Source organism: Saimiri boliviensis, chromosome 2 (genome assembly GCF_048565385.1).
Source record: "Saimiri boliviensis isolate mSaiBol1 chromosome 2, mSaiBol1.pri, whole genome shotgun sequence".
Taxonomy (NCBI): Eukaryota; Metazoa; Chordata; class Mammalia; order Primates; family Cebidae; genus Saimiri; species Saimiri boliviensis.
In genome coordinates this window covers 139,647,501-139,653,926 of record NC_133450.1, presented here as the reverse complement: position 1 = coordinate 139,653,926, position 6,426 = coordinate 139,647,501, and the positions used below count along the sequence as shown (strand labels likewise).

At 57.9% G+C, this 6,426-nt stretch overlaps 1 long non-coding RNA gene across 1 annotated transcript; it reads right to left on the bottom strand.

Annotated features, from left to right (window-relative positions):
- Positions 1–1,052: 1,052 nt before the first annotated feature.
- On the bottom strand, positions 1,053–5,389 carry LOC141583690 (uncharacterized). Its single transcript, XR_012516466.1, has 3 exons — positions 4,321–5,389; positions 2,996–3,640; positions 1,053–2,805 (listed from the first exon to the last, which is right to left on the bottom strand). It is a non-coding gene; the product is annotated as an uncharacterized LOC141583690 (long non-coding RNA).
- Between the last annotated feature and the right edge of the window lie 1,037 nt (positions 5,390–6,426).

The following is a 6,426-nucleotide window of genomic DNA, read 5'->3' as shown; positions in this document are numbered from 1 at the left end:
TGCAGCAGACTGGTCTCACCTCAGGAGGCTGCTGGGCCCGGTCAGACAGGGTCAGCATTTGCAGAGCAGGGTCCCAGGTGAGGGAGGGTCTGTGTACCTGGAGGTCCCAGGGGCCCTCGAGTGCCACAGACTGGGGCCATGCCTAACTCTGCCTCTCCGTGACTGGGTGTCCCTGGGCAGGTCCCCTTTGTCCATCTCCAAAAGAGATCATGGGCACCTTCCCCCGCCTCTGTGGGGCTGAGCGGACTGACCTGATTCCTTGTGGGAAGGGAGGGCCGACTCCCGGCCCACCTTGGGCTCTGGAGAGCAGCCCGTGGCCTCCCGTTCCTCCCTCTGCCAGGTGGCTGCCCACTCCAGAAAGCACTGTACCTCCCAGTCATAACTTTCTAAGCCCCCAGAAGCGAAGGTGGCAGCAGGCAGGCGGAGGCAGGGCCACCCCACCACGTGGTCCTGTTCTCCTCAACAGCACTCTGGTGCCCAGAGACTTCCAAGATTAAGCTGAAAACTCCAGCGTGAGCTGCTGGAGGTGAGGGGGTTGCCGTGGCAACCACATCTGGCCTATTCACTTGAGTTTTGGAGGTGAGGGACGGAGAACAGAGATACAGCAAAACCCCAAGCACGATGCCTCCTTCGATTTCACCACCAGCCCGTGTGTGGGGTCGAGGGGACAGGTGCCGGTGCTCTAAAACTCGTGAAGACAATCCACTCAGGATTGGTTTGTGGCTCTTTAATATCCGGCCACGCAGCCTGGTTCTGACTGTTCTGTTGCCAAGAGGTGACATCGGACACTTGGCAGTGTGACAAGCCAGGGGCCAGGCCAGGCACAAACTGCACAGTGTCCAGAGCTTCCCGAGAGAACTCAGGCAGGGGCAGGGGAGGCTTTTAGCACAGATGCTGGGGCTGGAGGGGAGGAGGAGCCACTGGCACAGATGCCCTGTCCTTCCCAGGGAGCTCCTCCGAGGGGCTTGCAGTGAGTCCGCGTCCTGGTGCCGAGCACACAGAGCCCCACAAGAGGACCCAGCGTCTAAGAGCTGGTGTATTTCGAGTTCACATGCACACACACGGAGCATTTATTCACAAAGATTCAGAGTTGCCCTGCATACTAGGCTCTGTGCCAGGTGCCAAGGGCCGGGACTCATGTGACCTCACGGAATTGCCATTGGTAGGAACAGAGAATAGCCAGGCAGCCCCCACAGTGCAGGGCCCAGAGCAGGCTGCATGAGCACAGACAAGGAACATCTCATCTCCTCTCAGGAATGGAGGGAAAAAAACAGGGAGGCTTCCTGGAGGAGGAGGCATCCAAGCTGAACTCTGAGGAATGCCTCAGCCTCGTGAAGGAGCAGCACAAGCCTCCTGCAGCAAGGGCCTAACCAACATTCAGGCCAGTCAATCAAGGACCCAGGGACAGCACAGGCGGTCACGCCCTGTCCTGGAGGCCTCCATGGCCGAAGGAGGTTGGGTTTAAGCCCTGGCACAGCCAGAGGTCCCTGGAGGGTGCATGGCAGTGTTGCAGTGCCCATCCTCCATGTCCAAACCATTCTGACTGCCAGATGGGTCTGGAGTCTGGGGCTGGGGCTGGAGCTGAGGCCAGGTGGACGCTGCAGCTAAGACACGGGGAGACACAAAGCCAGGCACTCAGGCAGCCTCGGCGGGAGGGGCAGGCCTGTGGGGTGCTCTGGCCTTGGCCCTTGAAAGCCAGTGAACAGGAGGATGAGGTCTGTGGGGGCAGCGGGAGAGCCATGGGTCTGCTCCCGGGGAGGGCAGGGTCAGAGGCTGGCATAGGGACCAGAGAAGAGAGACCTCCAGCTGGGCTTTTGGGTGCAGTGCCAGAGGGGAACCGGGATGCCGATTTCAGGCTCAGGCTGGGTGGGGAGCACGTGGGCAGGTGGGTGCCCTGAAGACAAGAGCCCCGGGCAGTGCTGGGAAAAAATCAGAGTGGCCCGCAGGATGCTTCACAGCGAATGGAGACTGTGTTCGTGGCACCTATTTCGCAGCCTAATTTCTTAAACCATGTATTCATTACAGGACATCACGGGACGTATCGGAAAGCCCAAAGAGAAGGCTCATGCCCACAGTCCCACCGGCGCTTCCCGAGAGACCTTAGGCAGGGACAGGCAGGGGCTTTTAGCACCGAGGCTGGGGCTGGAGGGGAGAGAGTGGCAGGTAACATCTGCGAGCCCACGGTTCTAGCTTTTCCCGTGCACGGATGTACTTTCTCATCAGTCTGGAACCGTGTGTTCCCACGTTGCAAATGCTGTTTTTTAAATAAACACTGTCTATCGCCCAGGCCCCTGTCTGGCACCTCGTAGGTTATCAGCAAATCTTTGATGAATAAATGAAGGAAGGAACACTTGCTCCTGGTGAGTGCTCTGCTGCAAAACCGCGCTGGCCCTGCCGTCAATGGCCGCCTCCCACCTCGTGCGGCGCACGGGCTGTCTGCTCGGCCCCTCCTCCGCCGTGGGGTGTTCGAGCCCTTTCTGGGCTTTTCACACTTTCAGACGCTGCTCAGTGGATGCCTCAGTGGCTCTGCCTTTCTCCACGTCTCAGAGGATTGGTCAGAGGACAGTTACTGTGTCAGCCCTCCTGACACGTGTATGACATCACTCCCAGAAAAGCCTGCACGGGATTCACCCAGGGTGGGACGCACGGGCCGGAGCCCACGCTCTCACAGCGCTCAGCTCAGTAGCTGTGTCCAAACTGCTTTGCTGAAGGAAAGTGATTCTTTATAGTTCAAGTCTGTGCTTCTCAACCCCTCTGTGGCAAAGATTGGTTGGTGAAGCTTTTCTAATCCACCTCAGACCAATACTTGCAAAATAAAGTAGAAAAAAATTAGTTTTTTAGGCCAGGTGCGGTGGCTCATGCCTGTAATCTCAGCACTTTGGGAGGCCGAGATGGGCAGATCACAAGGTCAGGTGTTCAAGACCAGCCTGACCAATATGGTAAAATCCTGTCTCTATTAAAAATACAAAAATTAGCCAGGTGTGGTGGCACCTACCTGTAGTCCCAGCTACTCGGGAGGCTGAGGCAGAAGAATCGCTTGAACCCAGGAAGTGGAGGTTGCAATGAGCCAAGATCGCGCCACTGCACTCTAGCCTGGATGACAGTGAGACTTCATCTCAAAAAAAAAAAAAACATATTAGTTTGTTTTTTTTTAAATCACACACACACACACACACACAAACACACACACCCAGATTTTAAGCCCTCATGTTTTAGTATGAGATTCAAGAGACACAATGATCCTGCCAAATTGCTACTGGGCTTCTCGATTTTTAGACATATTTATCATAAACTCTTAGTAGCTCATTCCTGGACCAGTGTGGCCCGAGGTTGCAGGTTGGGTGTGATGGTTGAAATAATTCACCCACTGAAAAGAACTTGCCCACTGGCCATCTATTACTAATTACACAGACAACGTTTGCATACAACAGCATTTAACTTGCATTTCCAATCCCGCAGGTCAGCAGGAAGGAGCGCGTTCTTCTCACTGGACAAAGACGGAATCAAGGCCCAGGACACCAGGGATGCGGCTGGGTCCCTATGTGAGCCCAGAGGCCACAGATGTGACGGATTCCAGTCCCCCTTCCTGGCAGGTGTCCAGGGCTCTGCACCGCTTCCCAGTGTTGAGGGACCGTGCCACCTGTGGAAGGAAGGTGTCCAAGTTAATGAGGCTCAGTGGTAAAAGTCCATCCCCTGTTGGGAGGCCTTTATCTTTGCCCTCGGATGGTGGGGGCTGGGGGCTCGATTGGGCCAGAACCAGTCTGTAAAGTGCTCTGGCCAAGCCTTGGACAGAGAACCCTTCCTCCCTGGGGACGCGCTCTAGGCAGGACTGAAGGCACAGTCCAGGGGCTCCTCCTGGCCCCAGGGTGCCCCTTTCCAGACCCAGCTGCCTCCCCTAATGGCTGTGGGTGCTAGGATAGAATCTCAGCACCAGGGCAGCCCTGGTCTGCAGTCATCCCTTTTTGAGATGAAAGAAAGGCAAGGTGCCTGGACTGGGGCTCGGGGCAGGTGGCACAGGATCCTCAGATGGTTGCGATTTCACCCTGGGGTCCCCAAGCACACACATGCACACGCACCCCCCATGCACACACGCATGTGCACATGTGACATGTGCACAGCCTGTGACTGCCCCGTTGGCAGCCCCTGCCCCGGACGACGACCACGCTGAGCAGGCTCCACAGTGTCCCAACTCTGTTCCCCATGAAGACTGTGGTTCCATCCTGCCCATTTTACAGGCAGGGAAACAGAGGCTCGCAAAGCCAGCTGGCCAGCCCACGTGGGGCATGCCCATGCAGCCTGGGCCTTCAGCTGCACACGCACCTCACACCTCTCCAGGCAGGGGTCCTCCTCCGAAAATGAAGCCCCCAGCCTCCGCCGGGCCTCCTTCCTTGTCTTTGGTTTCTTCCTCTCCTCCAGAATCATCTTTGTTTTAGCCAATGTCACTGGAATCAGTACACTTGGCCGTGGGCGGAGCCAGGGAGGCAGAGGCCGGCCAGGAGGGTGCCCTCCAGAGCTCCAGCCCCCCAGAGCAGCTCCAGCCCGAGGGGCCCGAGGACCAGCCGAGGACCTGGGCAGGCACCATCTCCAGGCACTTGTCTCCTCATTCCTGAGTGCGAGGAAACCGTGTACTCACAGAGGCTCCTCGAGGCTCGGCCCCTGTGTGATGCCAGGACCCCAGAGGGCACCTGCAGGGGAAGGGGACTTGCAGGGATGGACCTGGGAATGACATCAGCGGACCCCCCGCCACCAAATGGTCAGTTACACAAGGGGCTCTCCATCTGCCAGCAGTCCTGGTGTGGAGCTGTGGAGAACTCAGGCAGCTCCTCTCTCTCTCTCTCTCTCTCTCTCTCTCTCTCTCTCTCTCTCTCCTCTCTTTCTCTCCTCCCACTGTATCTCTCTCTGTCTCTCTGTCTGTCTCTCATTCTATCTCTCTGTCTCTGCTTCTGCCTCTGTCTCTCTCTCTCTCTCTCTGTCTCTGTCTCTCTCTCTGTCTGTCTCTCTCTCTCTCTGTCTATCTCTGTCTTCCAGCCTGTTTGAGACATCATCCAGCAAGCTGCCTGGGCAGGAGCCCCCGTTTTTCTCCAGAATCAATCCACAGGGCCCTAACTGGAAGGGCTGGCCCAGGTCACCATCATCCCCCCAGTCTTCAGAGGGAAACTGAGGCCCCAGCCTCCCCACAGCCACCCTGAGGAGTATCACAGACAACTCCTTCCTGACACACAGGCCCAGGGCTCATGCAGGCAGGGGGACTGTGGCAGGCAGGCGCGGGGTGTGCTGGTAACAGGCATCGCTTTTGTTTTCTGATCAGCTGCTGCAGGCCCGGCCTCTGCACATCCTGCATCTCATTTGACTTCAGAAACCCCTGGGAGCCACAGACCAGGAGGAAGTCCCCAAGCATGGATCCCACCTGAGACCATATCCTGCTACAGATGGAATCCCTGCAGCTGCCTCACAGAGGACAAAGAACCTGAGGAGAAGTGAGCAGAGGACCCCAGCAGACACTGCACAGGTCTAAGCCTGGTCCACGCACACACGGGGAAACGCACGGCCTCCTCGGGGACCAGGAGTGTACCTGAAGCCACCTGCGCTCCCCACACGCCCGCCAGCACGGCCCACGTCCAGGGCCTGACCACACCCAATGTGCGCGGGAAGCAGCCAGAACATTCGCTCGGAAAACGGAAGGACCCCTTTGGAAAGAGGGCGGTGGCTTCTTACCAAGTTGAACACCGTTCCCACGGGACCAAGCGACTCCACGCCGAGGCACTTACCCGGGAGGAACGCACACAGGTCCACACCACGGAGCCTGCATGCGAATGTCCACTGCAGGTGTGGTCATCGCAGCCAAACCCCGGGCGATGCGGGAGGGAGTCTCTGACAGGAGGATGGCTCTGCATGCTGTGGGCTGTGCTAGAGGACAGGGAGGAGTCAGGGGCAGTCAGGGGCGGAGCAGGGAGGGAGGCCCCAGGGGTAGAGCCTGGCTGTCAGCGGAGTCCTGCCTTCCACAGCCAATCAGCAACACTAATGAAGAGTGGCGGTCCGGCTCAGCGGCAGGATTTCAAACCCCCCACAGCTGCCTGGCAAGCCGCAGGAGGGACCCGGGCTGAGACTGGCTTCCAAGGCAGGAGGGTGCCTGGAGCCAGGGGACCCACACCTGTCCTCAGTCCTGAGCTGCCTTGTTCAGGCCCATCAGACTGTTGTCTACTTGCTGGGCACATCACAGGACTCATGAGAAATGAGTGTCTTGAATGAGCGGGTACCTGTATTTACTCCACGGCTGTGCTCTGTGACCTGGAGCAAGCAGCCATCAGCTTCATGAACAGCTGCCCTCTGTGACCGTCGGCCTTCTGGGCCGCGTTCTCTACCTGTAAAATGGGCAGTTTGAGGCAGGTGGTCTCCGCGGGTCCTCCCTTCTGGTCTGCTCTCCAG